Source organism: Macrobrachium nipponense, chromosome 12 (assembly GCF_015104395.2).
Source record: "Macrobrachium nipponense isolate FS-2020 chromosome 12, ASM1510439v2, whole genome shotgun sequence".
NCBI classification, from domain to species: Eukaryota; Metazoa; Arthropoda; class Malacostraca; order Decapoda; family Palaemonidae; genus Macrobrachium; species Macrobrachium nipponense.
The window spans coordinates 3,613,024-3,628,023 of NC_087205.1; the positions used below are offsets into that span (position 1 = coordinate 3,613,024).

General features: G+C 38.9%; 1 long non-coding RNA gene across 1 annotated transcript in view; it reads left to right on the forward strand.

Annotated features, from left to right (window-relative positions):
* Positions 1-6,207: 6,207 nt before the first annotated feature.
* LOC135224301 (uncharacterized) overlaps positions 6,208-15,000 on the forward strand; it is a 26,831-nt gene continuing 18,038 nt past the window's right edge. The window contains exon 1 of the long non-coding RNA XR_010316697.1: positions 6,208-6,429. This is a non-coding gene — a long non-coding RNA (uncharacterized LOC135224301). The remainder of the gene's footprint in view (positions 6,430-15,000) is intronic.

The following is a 15,000-nucleotide window of genomic DNA, read 5'->3' on the forward strand; positions in this document are numbered from 1 at the left end:
TCTCCGTGACATTGTTCTGCCTTCGAAGGTAAACTACTTTCCTTTTCTGAGTGTCAGACATTTCATTGAATTCTTGCAAGCACATATTTTGTTGTAAACAGGAAACAAATGCAATTTCGGGGAAGCATTTGTAGAGAATTGCTGATGTATTACTAATTCTGAAAGAGAGAGAGAGAGAGAGAGGAATTTTTTTTTCAGATTCTGTTGAAAAAAATTATTCAGACGTAGTATCATTTTGATAATCATTATACAGAACATACCTTCAGGAAATGAGGTTGATTTGAATGGTAAATTTCAATGATATTAGCATAAAAAAGTAAGTTAGATTTATCTTAAGGCTTATACACTCATGCAAGTCCCAAGCCCGGATACTAGAGGAAGGTTACGAACAATGTTAACGAGTATTCCTTCTCAGATACCGAGCTGAACCTTGCAACGGATGTGAACGTTCTAGTACAAGATACGTGGGTAGAATCAGAACCCCCATTGCCCAGATTTTAAGAATCGTTGTCATATTTGCTTAAAGTCTCCCTAGAATTCTCCATTCTTAAAAAGCGAATGATGCCTACGTATCCTCGCACATGCAGTGCCTATACTGGGAAACTCATGACGTCTTTATCCGGTTCTTTAGAGGTGCGGCCTTTGAGTCACCTCCTTTGGTCGCTAGTGGTGTCATTCACCTCTTCTTACTGTCAAACAGGACTTGGTTATCTCGTCGGAAGTCATTTTTTTCCTTTTATTTAATTTTTTTGGGGGGAGGTTGGGGGGTGCCGGGTATGAGGTCTTTGAAAGGGACGTTTACGCAATCGGCACCCAAAATATTAATCGCTGGAATGAGATACTGGAAACTGGACAGAATGAGGGCTACCAGAATGGTCTCCGTTGGGGGGGGGTGGGGGGGGGGGTGGGGGGGGGGGGTGTTAGTGCCGTCAGTGCACCTCACTCGGTGCATTGTAGGCATTACATTATAGGTTCTCTACAGCGTCCTTTCGGCCCCTAGCTGCAACCTCTTTCATTCCTTTTACTGTACCTCCGTTCATATTATACAGGGTGTCCATAAAGTCCCAGTACCATTACAAGTATTTATTGCTCGTAATGGTATTGGGACTTTATGTACACCCTGTATCTTCCTTCCATCTTTCTTTCTACCGTCCCCTAATAATCGTTTCATAGTGCGACTGCGAGGTTGACCTCCTGTTACACCTTAAGAACTTTTCACTATCAATTTCCCTTTCATCGCTGTATTACCTCATAGTCCCCAGTGCTTGGCCTTTGGCCTTAATTTTATATATATTCCATTCCATTCCAAAAGAATGGCTTCCAAAAATGGAATAGGATGAATGTGCAGAATAAAGAGACCATTGCCTAAAGCCATTTGGAATTCGAGTTCGTTATTCCCCCAACAAAATCTTAAAGATCACATCGATTATTTGCAAATGCCTCTATCCGTCTCCGGGTTGATGTTTATGATTAAAGTGGCGCTATGCCAGCACGGGCTCTTACTCGCAGAGCAGCCCTTTTAAGATCTCCAGGGACATGAAAGAACTGAGAAGTCTCCTTTGCTCTTATTCGGTGTCCAATTTATGTCTGATGACGTTTTACCAGACCACTGAGCTGATTAACAGCTCTCCTAGGGCTGGCCCGAGGGATTAGATACTTTTTACGTGGCTAGGAACCAATTGGTCTCCTAGCAACGGGACCTACAGCTTATTGTGGGATCCGAACCACACTATATCGAGAAATGAATTTCTATCACCAGAAATAAATTCCTCTGATTCCGCGTTGGCCGAACCGAGAATCAAACTTCGGACCACCGTGGGTGATGATTTTAATACGTTTTTATCTATTTATCTCTTTATGAATTTATTCTTTTTAGTCTTTAATAAGTGGGATAGCTTCTTTCTGTATTTCACTTTACTTCCTCTTACTTCTTTCTGATGAACACCGCAAGCTTGAATTCCAAGTCAGTGGCCCCTTTCGTGGGATTGTTCCGTATGAATAGGTTTCATCTATTTGAATAATAATAATAATAATAATAATAATAATAATAATAATAATAATAATAATAATAATAATAAGAAAGAATGAAATTTGATATCCATTCTCTATACCGTTACCTGAACCCTCTTGGAAAGAGATACTGATGATGCTGCCTCCGAGATTTGCATCTGAAAAGGGTGCATGAAAACCGTATTATTCCAGAAGTAATGACGCCTCTTGGTTTGGGTGTGCGACCCACATCTCTTATCACTGATAATGTGTGTGTGGGCTTCTCTCTCTCTCTCTCTCTCTCTCTCTCTCTCTCCTTTTTTTTAAACAGCAATATCAAACACTCTCTTACGCTGGTTCTCATCTGTCTTTATGTGACGCTGCCGCTAACACCTAATCACTTTGGGTTGTTATATTTTCACTCGTTAATGACTTTAGCTGCACGCTCACTGTATCTCTCAAGGTCTATAGAGAGCTCTATATACCTCTGTATCTCTTATCCGGCCATGGTACTATAGTAGATTCACATCAACCGTGCATTTGATGTCTAGGCCAGTCCCTTACGACGCTTCTGATTGGCTGTGCATAAGCCAATCACTGGGCTGGAAACTCTCAGTCTCTCTCTCGAGAGAGTTCACATGAGTAGAAACATATGTTCCACCTCTCCTGAGGGATACTACGTCTTTCAAAAATATCCCCCAGGAGAGGTGGAACATGCATCCTGCCTATGTGAACTCTCTCTCGAGAGAGACTGAAAGTTTCCAGCCCTGTGATTGGCTTATCAGCAGCTAATCAGGAGCGTCTCAAGGGACTGGTCTAGACATCAAATGCACGGTTGATGTGAATCTACTATAGCATGCGTGTGCATCTGAATAAAAATAAGAGTTAGAAAATTTACTCATGATAAATTATAAACCAGCCACTGTTTCCTATTCATTAATCTTCATAGTCATGCATTGTGTTTTACAGGATTCATAGACTTTTACACTTTTAACCTTAATTCACGTAGACCATCTACAATATACTCCAATTAATTATTGCCGTTCGAAAAATATTCGGATAACATTATTAAGGTTCGTTTCTATAGGTACTTTCTGATTTTTTTTTTTTAGATTTTTTTTTTTTTAGCTTGATGACTTTTGCGGGTTTATTTAAGGTAGATTCTTGGATGAGCCCCATGCTTACGAGACGTTTGTTTGGCGGCCCCTGATTGGCTAGTATGCCGGGAGGTAGGCAGCTCCCAGCCAATCAGCGGCGGCCAAGCAAACGTCTCGCAGGCATAGGGCTCACCCAAGATCTACCGTAAGTGAACCAGCTATAGTTATCTCGAATTTTCCCCTTTATTAATTAAATCAGTTTAAAATTTTTCTTCCTCTATATATACTTGTAATTTATATTATATTTTACCTGGATAACTTTAAAAAGTATGGTTCAGCGACTATTTTTCCCTTTCGACTTCCAAATTTGGACTTCTCTTCCTGGATCTGTTGTTCCAGACCCTGTTATAACCCTGCTTAATCAAGGAGGCGAATCTAGGGCTTGTCAAATAGTTAGACCCAACCCGTCTCCTTTCCTTATCCTCTTTGTTGCTCTCTGAAGGCCTTGGGCAGACTAAAAGGTACCATATGCTCCCATCTCATTCGCATTTGATGTTGGAAATAAATAAATTAATAATGGGAACCGTGTCATTAAATCTTTACAGAAAGGGAACTTCGTTCATTTTCGATTTAATCACCCTTAACGATAAAGTTTTAGAGTAATATTCTTTTATTATGACATGATGTATTACCTCAGTCTCTTATTACTGTTGATGAGATATGAAAAACAATAGTAGCATATATTGGGTAGAAATCTCAATAACGATGGCACAAGTACTGTTCTTTAAGGTCCCCAATACTATACTGATGGAAATTTTACTAGTGCTTCTATCAGCATATTATTGCGGACCTCAAAGAACAATAGCATTTATGATATCTAATATCACCCAAGTCTTTTGAATGGCCGGCAAAGACCAATTCAACAACAGAAACGAAGCAACAACACTTCCTAAAAGGGCTTCAAGATTCCCTTGAACGTCGGGGTCTTCAGTGCCATCAAATATCGATGATCTAATCTTGATCTCCAGTCATCCCAGATCTCGAATACCGCTGAGAAAACAAACCCACCATTTTATTTACCCAGTCATACCTGAGAGAGAGAGAGAGAGAGAGAGAGAAGAGAGAGAGAGAGAAAAGAAATTTCTTGTCTTAATGGTTCATCAGATATAGCTTATCATTCGTTTGGTGACCTACCTACCTCTCTCTCTCTCTCTCTCTCTCTCTGAAAAGGACTCTCGTCCCAAAAGCACCAGAGATAGAGAGATAGCGTTGGGGAAGAATAGTCACAAAGTATCATGACGTAATGGAAGAATTCGACCTAAATGATAATTTAATGGCTTTTGGTGTATGAGAGCAGATACCTGAAAGCATTGTATTGTTTTCTCTAGAATTACAGCTTTCCGTTTATTAGTAGTTTGATTCTATACGTAGAATAATACATTCACATATATAAATGTAGTTGGTTTACTGAATTTCTGTTTCCGGTTTGAACATATAAAATAATATTAGACTAGATGGTTTCGATTACGGCGCCTTCTTCAGATCCACCAGAAGCAATTCACCGGACAGGGGTCACGTAACGGATCTGTTCACCCCCAGATATATCGAGATCCGGTCAACCGTTCTTGAGATATCTTGGATACAGACGAGCAAACGCACGTACGTAAAAACACTCGCTGAGCGCATTGCCTTCATGAAATTTAGTTATTTCAAGTAACAAATCACATTTGCTTTTTATCTCTTATCGTGCGTATCCTTCATCTTTCTTTCATTCCTACCCACTGGTTCCATTTTCAGTCTAAAGTTCACACCTTTTTAGATAGTATTGCGACTACATTTCCTACAGATATAGAGACAGTAACACCAGGATCTCTTGAACGATAACTCCATTCATACTCAAGTACTCCGTAAAGTCTCGGGTCTTAATGAGACCCGTTGTCGGTCACACCAGACACATATATACATCACTGTTTTGTGCTATTTTAATCGTTTTCCTGCGGATCTTCAATATACAATACACTTAAACTCTCCTGGATAACAAACCATTACAAAGGGTCCATTATTGTTCTATTTATGATCTTAATAGAGCAATTATTTTTCCTACTTTTTTTTCGGACGGAGGACTTGTATCAACAAACGGCGCTTGTCGACCCTATTGGAGGTTGTTTTACGTTGTACCATTTTAATAAAATATGAAAATAACGACTATAACAAAGTGTGACATTTAGAATATAAAGGTAGTGATAACAAACTTTGACATTTAGACTTGTTCATCACCCACCTACACCGTTATATCATCGCTTTTCTTCGTTTCAACGCCGAAGAATTCTCGGACCCTTACTTAGGTGAGGTTTTCCTTTTGGTGCGAGAGGAAATCCGGCCATTTGTCAGAAGACGAGACACAAAAGCATCCGTCTAGGGAAAATGACGTCACCCTCGCTTCGGATATTTTCTCTTTGTCACTGCAAGGCAGTAAACTTGGATTCTGGTGTGTTTTGTCAGTCGTCGAGAATGACTTGACGCAGATATGTCATAGGGAAGTCGGCAGACAGACACTGAGCGTATGGAAGCTAACAATAGCCATCCATCTACCATTTATCTACCTGTCTTCCTATCTGTCTACCCGTATACAAACACACACAGGCACACTAAATAATGCTATATACGCACATAAATATTATATATATATATATATATATATATATTATATATATATATAAATATATATATATATATATATATATATATATATATATATATATATATATATATATATATATATATATATATATATATATATATATATATATATATATATATACTATATTATCTATCTACCTTTCTACACACACACATGCACACTATTTAATGTTATATATGCACGCAAATATTATATATATTCTCTGCCTGTCTTCCTATCTGTCTACACACACACACACACACAGACACACACGCTATTTATTGTTATGTATGCACATGAATAATTATATATATATATCTATATATATTATTAATATGTAGGATCTACTGGTCACATCTTACCAGATACATATGTAATTGTAATAGCCACAATACATCAGTTTAACCCTGACCCATTATTTACTTTTAAATTTCAGGGACAGGTGTGAGTAAAAAGGCTTCGAAAATGATGTCATTCGCGTAACATTAGGCTGCAAATCAATATGATTTCGGAAATGCAGGAAAATACAAAGAACTGAACGCTCTGCAACCTTGACTTCGAAGGAAAAGAAGAAGAAGAAAAAAGGAATTTTTCCTTTTACGCTAAGTCTCAAATTCTAGCCATGAAGAGACGATCTCCAACATCCTCCGCTAAAGTTGCCAGGTATGATAAAAAATGACTTTCATTACTAGATGTACCAATATCCTCCGAGAACAGGTATTTAACCAGTGTTGAAATGGCCACTCCCCCTCTGTGTTAACTCTTAGCATTACTGAGATAAGAGGATATCACTTCGAGCCATTTGTCTGGAAGGTAAGGGTCAATGGATGTCGTTGGTATCCTTCCAGAAACGACAACAGTAATCTTACGGTGGTATAGAACAAAACATCTGAATCTTGTGGCTGCACTATCCACCCTTCTGTAGATACAACAAAGCTGCAATAAAAAAAAAAACTAGTTTCTGGCAACATTATAGGGTATATCTTGTCTATTTACTTTCGAAAAGGATTCAACCAGAGCCGTGTTCAGTTTCATACCTCACCGACTGTCTCACGGTATAATCTGTGCTAACTGATAAGACTGACTGGCAGTTTCTTCAGTTCTCATCGGGGGACGAGTAAAAGTTGCAAGAGTTGTATAATTTGCATCCTGTGTTATCGTCTTGTCAAGGCCAATAATCATGTCGTCAGTTGCAGCATCTAAAGCAGCTTGCTGGCTGGCCAAGCAGCAGCAGCAGCGGTTGTAGTAGTAGTAGTAATAGTAGAAGTAGTAGTAGCAGCAGTATTTTCTCCACGTTTATTTTTTATAATTTCTTCTAGTTTTAGAACTTTATTACTCGTTATATAGATTTTAAAAGAAGAGTGCTTTGGCAGATAAATATATTAAATGGACTCAAATCTCTCTCTCAACTTAAAAACCTTATAAGAAAAAAATTTCAAGGAAGATTAATTATTTTTTCTCTCAATAATCAGTTAGCCTTTTCTATCTCTTTTGCGCCATTAAAAAAAAGAAAAAAAGTTGACAGCTACGATGAATCGAACCAGTTTTCCCGAAGGCCAGTTGAGTTAACGGGCTAAATTCAAGCATCAAGGACAGTTTTTTTTTTTTTTTTTTTTTTTTTTTTTTTTTTTTTAATTTTAATAAGGGTTATCGCCCCAGAGTAACATCACCTTCATAATCCAAATAAGGTGGTTTGGAAACTTGCACCGTTTACCATTAAAGATAAAGTTACTTTAGAAGCAAAATCCCCTTATGTGGGTATTGCCATCACTTCACCTTACTTTACGGGGTGCACCGTAGGCATTAATTACTAAAGGATCTTTGCAGCATCCCTTCGTCCTCTAACTGCAACCCATTTCATGCCTTTTACCGTACCCTCATTCATATAATCTTTCTTCCATCTTGCTCTCCACTCTCTCTTAATTGAGGTTTTCTTCTAGTTGCGCCTTTCAAACCCTTTTACTGTCAGTTTCCTTTCCAGCGCTTCCATTCCATAGGTCCCAGTGCATCCATTCCATTCCATTCCATTCCATTCCATTCTAGAAGCAAACTGAAGTCGAAATGAGGCGGTTGCCGCCATCAAGTTCTCAGAACAAGTAACCAGCTGCTTAATAAAACAGTATTCGACCCGAGCGTACTTGAACGTCAGATGATATTTATCTTGTTATTCGCCAGATATTCTGTTTGCTTGGATGGTTGTGGCCCGCCACTTGGAACAACAAAATAGACTACAAAGAAGGGGGAACAACGACCACAATAAGAGGGAAAGATGGCTCTCTGGGATGGAGATACGGCAGACAAATAAGTAAACAAAAATGACTTCAGATATGCCAGAAGAATCTCACAGATAATTCCTTCGAAAGATAGAAGAGTTGGTAGGCAAATGAGTACGAGAGAGAGAGAGAGAGAGAGAGAGAGAGAGAGAGAGAGAGAGGGAGCGGGAGGGATTAATAGGCAATGTCAGTCTAAAGCGATGGGTACTTTTAACCAGAGGTAGATATGAAAGGTTCTGAAGCATCAGCCAAGAGAGAGAGAGAGAGAGAGAGAGAGAGAGAGAGAGAGAGAGAGAGAGAGAGAGAGAGAGAGAGAGGAAAACAAAAACCTAAACTGGAGGGTGCATCTGACCACGGGTAGAGGAGAAAGGAGCCTTAACTGCCAGTAAACGCCCAAGTGATCTCTCTGTACATACGACCCTCTTGAGATAAACAACATCAAACGTGCTGACTAAACCATTCTGCAGAGAAGGGCCGCGGTGGTTCGTGGTTGTGTTCTTGCCAGTGCTTCGAGCCTTCGATTGTCAGGAGTCACTCAGGATTCAGTTGGTTTACTGCTCCTATCTCTCTCACACTCTCTTTGATGCGCTCTGTATTTATATTAGTTTGAGAACGTAGGTTTTTTTCGTATAACTTTCACGAAATTAGATTGTTCCAACTCTAAGGCCAACCCTCTTCTTTTATGAGGGCTTGGAAACGATGGGGCTATATAACTTTCCAAGGCGGAATTAAGTATTATCGAGTTGGATTAGTTTTTATTTATATTTTGGTTATTTTTCTCTTGGTGTTTTTCTCTTCCCCCTGACATATGGCTAATCAATTCTGTGGAACCTTTCTTAGGAAATTGAGGGCCTAGTCTTGTTCAAAACGAATGAGCAGACGAAAGCTCGCTTGCTTCAAGAGAGAGAGAGAGAGAGAGAGAGAGACATATATATCATATTATATAATAGATATATATATATCTATATATATATATATGATATATATAATATATATATATATATACATTAATAGATATTAGATAATCGTTTAATGACTTTTGGATACTTGGAGCAATAGTTTATTTATCTGTAAAATTCAAATATATACACCAATTTTGACTGTATTTGATCATGACCTCCATAGGCGCTCTACTAGCCTGTCTAAGTAGCACGGAAAACGCCGCTATTCGGAAAATAGAGAAGAATCTCTACAAGTGTAATGCTGCTGAAGTAGCCATTACTTTTAATAAAATAACAATAATAATAATAATAATAATAATAGCCATGAATCCCATGACAAAAGTACTACAGAAGATGGATGCCGGGTACCAACTCAAGAAAAGAGGCAACAGAATCAACCATCTGATGTTCATGGACGACATCAAGCTGTATGGTAAGAGCATCAAGGAAATAGATACCCTAATCCAGACTGTAAGGATTGTATCTGGGGACATCAGGATGGAGTTTGGAATAGAAAAATGCGCCTTAGTCAACATACAAAAAGGCAAAGTAACGAGAACTGAAGGGATAAAGTTACCAGATGGGAGCAACATCAAACACATAGATGAGCCAGGATACAAATACCTGGGAATAATGGAAGGTGGGGATATAAAACACCAAGAGATGAAGGACACGATCAGGAAAGAATATATTCAGAGACTCAAGGCGATACTCAAGTCAAAACTCAATGGAGGAAATATGATAAAAGCCATAAACACATGGGCAGTGCCAGTAATCAGATACAGCGCAGGAATAGTGGAATGGACGAAGGCAGAACTCCGCAGCCTAGATCAGAAAACCAGGAAACATATGACAATACACAAAGCACTACACCCAAGAGCAAATACGGACAGACTATACATAACACGAAAGGAAGGAGGGAGAGGACTACTAAGTATAGAGGACTGCGTCAACATCGAGAACAACTGGCAATATCTGAAAATCAGTGAAGACGAGTGGCTAAAGAGTACATGGGAAGAAGGACTAATAAAAGTAGACGAAGACCCAGAAATATACAGAGACAGGAGAATGACAGACAGAACAGAGGACTGGCACAACAAACCAATGCACGGACAATACATGAGACAGACTAAAGAACTAGCCAGCGATGACACATGGCAATGGCTACAGAGGGGAGAGCTAAAGAAGGAAACTGAAGGAATGATAACAGCGGCACAAGATCAGGCCCTAAGAACCATATATGTTCAAAGTACGATAGACGGAAATAACATCTCTCCCATATGTAGGAAGTGCAATACGAAAAATGAAACCATAAACCACATAGCAAGCGAATGTCCGGCACTTGCACAGAACCAGTACAAAAAGAGGCATGATTCAGTGGCAAAAGGCCTCCACTGGAGCCTGTGCAAGAAACATCAGCTACCTTGCAGTAATAAGTGGTACGAGCACCAACCTGAGGGAGTGATAGAAAACGATCAGGCAAAGATCCTGTGGGACTATGGTATCAGAAAGGATAGGGTGATACGTGCAAATAGACCAGACGTGACGTTGATTGACAAAGTCAAGAAGAAAGTATCACTCATTGATGTCGCAATACCATGGGACACCAGAGTTGAAGAGAAAGAGAGGGAAAAAATGGATAAGTATCAAGATCTGAAAATAGAAATAAGAAGGATATGGGATGTGCCAGTGGAAATCGTACCCATAATCATAGGAGCACTAGGCACGATCCCAAGATCCCTGAAAAGGAATCTAGAAAAACTAGAGGCTGAAGTAGCTCCAGGACTCATGCAGAAGAGTGTGATCCTAGAAACGGCGCACATAGTAAGAAAAGTGATGGACTCCTAAGGAGGCAGGATGCAACCCGGAACCCCACACTATAAATACCACCCCGTCGAATTGGAGTGAAGAAATCTACAGTGGTGTAAATGTAAATATTTATTAGAAATACATGAATAATTACAATTACACTATTGGATTTCTCCGTCATATATATTAGTGGCACTTGCTGTTATGAGATTTTTATGAATAATAATAATAATAATAATAATAATAATAATAATAATAATAATAATAATAATAATAATAATAATAGAAAAGTTTGCAATGGCACCATTATATCGAACGTTTACGAAATCCTATTAAAAATTTAGGACTGAGTGCTTAGATTTGTTTTGTATTGTACTAATCCTCTTGAACTTCTAAATCCTACCTCAGTAGTTCATATTATTTCCTGAATTAAATATGGATGATGAGTATAATCGTTTCGAAAGCTTTTTTGCAGAAATAACTTGCTTAGTAATTTACGTAGTTAAGTGGGTATGCTGTGATATTCCAAATATATTTTAATTGGCTTTATGAGGTATGTTGAAACATAATTATCCAAAAATATTACTCATTTTGGAGTTATAGAATACATATTTCCCTGATGGATTTCACATATTTGAGGAGGGGTTATATCAAGCGAAAACTTAAAACGGTTTTGAAAGAGAAATGCTGATTTCATGTGTCTTTGGGTTAACGGTTTTTAAAGAGAAATGCTGATTTCATGTGTCTTTGGGTTAACGGTTTTTAAAGAGAAATGCTGATTTCATGTGTCTTTGGGTTAACGGTTTTTAAAGAGATATGCGGATTTCATGTGTCTTTGGGTTAACGGTTTTTAAAGAGAAATGCTGATTTCATGTGTCTTTGGGTTAACGGTTTTTAAAGAGAAATGCTGATTTCATTTGTCTTTGGGTTAACGGTTTTTAAAGAGAAAACGGTTTTTAAAGAGAAATGCTGATTTCATTTGTCTTTGGCTTAACTGTTTTTAAAGAGAAATGCTGATTTCATTTGTCTTTGGGTTAACGTTTGTAAGGAAAATACTGATTCATTTGTCTTTGGGTAACGGTTTTTAAAGAGAAATGCTGATTTCATGTGTTTTTGGGCTAACGGTTTTTTAAGAGAAACGCTGATTTCATGTGTCTTTGGTTTTAAACGGTTTTTAAAGAGAAATGTGATTTCTTTTTCATGTCTTTGCGGCTAAACTGTTTTAAAGAGAAAAATGCTGATTCATTTGTCTTTGGGTTAAACGGTTTTTAAAGAGAAATACTGATTTCATTTGTCTTTGGGTTAACGGTTTTTAAAGAGAAATGCTGATTTCATGTGTCTTTGGGTTAACGGTTTTTAAAGAGAAATGCTGATTTCATGTGTCTTTGGGTTAACGGTTTTTAAAGAGAAATGCTGATTTCATTTGTCTTTGGCTTAACTGTTTTTAAAGAGAAATGCTGATTTCATTTGTCTTTGGGTTAATGGTTTTTAAAGAGAAATGCTGATTTCATGTGTCTGTGGGTTAGATGACCCAAGGAATCTGATGAGTGAAACGTTGCTTTCATTCCATTTTGCAGAGGTAAACCTATATTTGCCTCTCCAGTAAAGAAAGTGCCCGTGTGGTAAGCGCCTCCTCAGTGGCGTGCTTGGTATGGTCTTTACCTGTCTGTCACCTTGGTGACCGCGAGTTCGATTCTCGACCAATCCATTGAGCGGTCAGAGATGTGTGTATTTCTGGTGGTAGAAGTTCTCTCTCGACGTGGTTTGGAAGTCACGTAAAGCCGTTGGTCCCGTTGCTGAATAACCACTGGTTCCATGCAACGTAAAAACACCATACAAACAAACAAACAACTATAAAGATTTCCATTCCGGTACAGCACAAGAGTGAAAGAGAAATCACTTCATAAAATACCCTTTGGATAGCCCCTCTCTTAACACCTGGTGATATATGACCTCTACATGGAGAACTTATGCATATATAAGAGTCTAGACTACGTGTGTTTTCGTTGTGTACATAACTGCCATCATGCAAGGCGTGTCCCATACAAGGGCCATGGAACAAGAGAAGACCTTTTAACTTTCGACGACCAAAAGAGTGTTCAACCCGTATAAGTAAGCTCGACCTCTTTTCCATTGTAAATACTGTCCAGTCATTCGAGTTTGCAGTATAAATAGAGAGAGAGAGAGAGAGAGAGTGGAACTTGCATAATCGACAGAACAGGACGAGTAAATAAATCTGGATGAAAGTGAATGTGAACAAAATAAAAACCGGAAAATATGAAATGAGAAAAATATACACATCAAATATTCCGTTCTCTTGTGTTGTCAAAGAGAGGTGATTAACATACAAGAACGTATTTGAAGGTCTATGTAAATGAATAAAGAAAATTGTCACACCTGAGACAAATGTATTAAAAACTGATGTCATCTGTTTGTCTGCATCTCTACTGGGCTCAGCTTGGAAATTGCAAACCAAAATTCGCGAGTTTTTATGTTTTTACCAAGTTGTTACCATGTATTACGGACAATAATGCATTTTGGACGTTTATTTTTGCCTCGAATAATAAAAATGATTCTATTGACTTAATCACTCTGCTATCTTCTGCATCATTCCGACTCATTGTCTATCACACCAGACTCCCGAGGTCTGCCTCAGTGGCGTGATCGGTATGGCCTTGGCCTGCCACCTCGGTGGCCGCGAGTTCAATTCTCGGGCATTCCATCAAGGTGTGAGAGAGGTGTATTTCTGGTGATAGAAGTTCACTCTCGACGTGGTTCGGAAGTCACGTAAAGCCGTTGGTCCCGTTGCTGAATAACCAATGGTTCCATGCAACGTCAAAACACCATACACACAAACAAACAAACTGAGGATTGGGATACTGCCGTGATCAAGGTACCAACGGCTTTGGGAATATATTATCATTGGCAGTCACACTTTTAACACCTTCCCAACACAAACCTACATAGCATCAGTGATCGGAAGGGAGGTATGGGGACTATTTTTACTGTTATTTCTAAATCAGATATGAGACGGATGGAAAGGGTAAAAAAAACCCTATTATTATAATTTCAGATTTATTATTATTATTATTATTAACTTGCCTAGCTATCTTCCCATTTTGTGTATGTCTGTTGAGAGAGAGAGAGAGAGAGAGAGAGAGAGAGAGAGATTTAAAACACAAAGGACGAGTTCTTCTTTCAAAAAGACTAGCTAGAGAGCGGCGTAAAACACTGCAGTTGCAGACAGACAGACAGACAGACAGACAGACGGACAGTTAGTGCCACGGAGATGAGTAATCCTCACATGACCGCATGACTATGACGAAGAGCCGAGGCTTAATTGGACTTATCAAAGGCCCCCAAGTAACAGTTCGACCTTTGTTCGGAGGAGCAAAGAGGGGATATGCGCGTCAGTCCTATACAGTCACGAAAACAAAAGGGACTGATTTACAGATAATGAGAGCAAAAACAACTAGAACGCCCAAGACAAAAACGTTGATATCAGTGAAAGAAGAAAGCACGACTTAGAAGTGATATCTGTAACGATGAAAGTCGTATTGTTACTGTGAATAGGGATCAGATTGCTTTTGTGTTAGAGTTCATGGAAGATTCCTCGAAGCCAAACAAATATAGCAGATATTTCGTTCTCCGAATTGGTGTCGTCACTTAGTTTGAGATTGTTGAAGTTATGTAGGTTTCAAATCCGAAGAGTCTTTAGGGTGGTGTTGAGGCGGGGGCGGGGAATAGTGGCGTCCGTGAGCATCACGTGATGCACTGTAGGCATTATTCAAACTTCTTCGCAGCGTCCCATCGGCCCCAAACTGCAACCCCTTTCATTACTTTTACTGTACCGCCGTTCATATTCTCTTTCTTCCATCTTACTTTCCACCCTCTCCTAACAGTTTTCCCGTAGGGGGTTAGTGCCGTCAGTGCACCTCATTCGGTGCAATGTAGGCATTACTTAAGCTTCTTCGCAGCGTCCCCATGGCCTCTAGCTGCAACTACTTCCATTCCTTTTACTGTACCGCCGTTCATATTCTCTTTCTTCCATCTTACTGTCCACCCTCTCCTCACAGTTATTTCACAGTGCAACTGTGAGGTTTTCGTCTTGTTATCGCCTTTTAAATCTTTCTATACCCTCAGGTTCCCTTTCAGTCCTGAATAATCTTTGAGTTCCCTAAAATTTCTAATTTATTCCATTGCTTTAATAA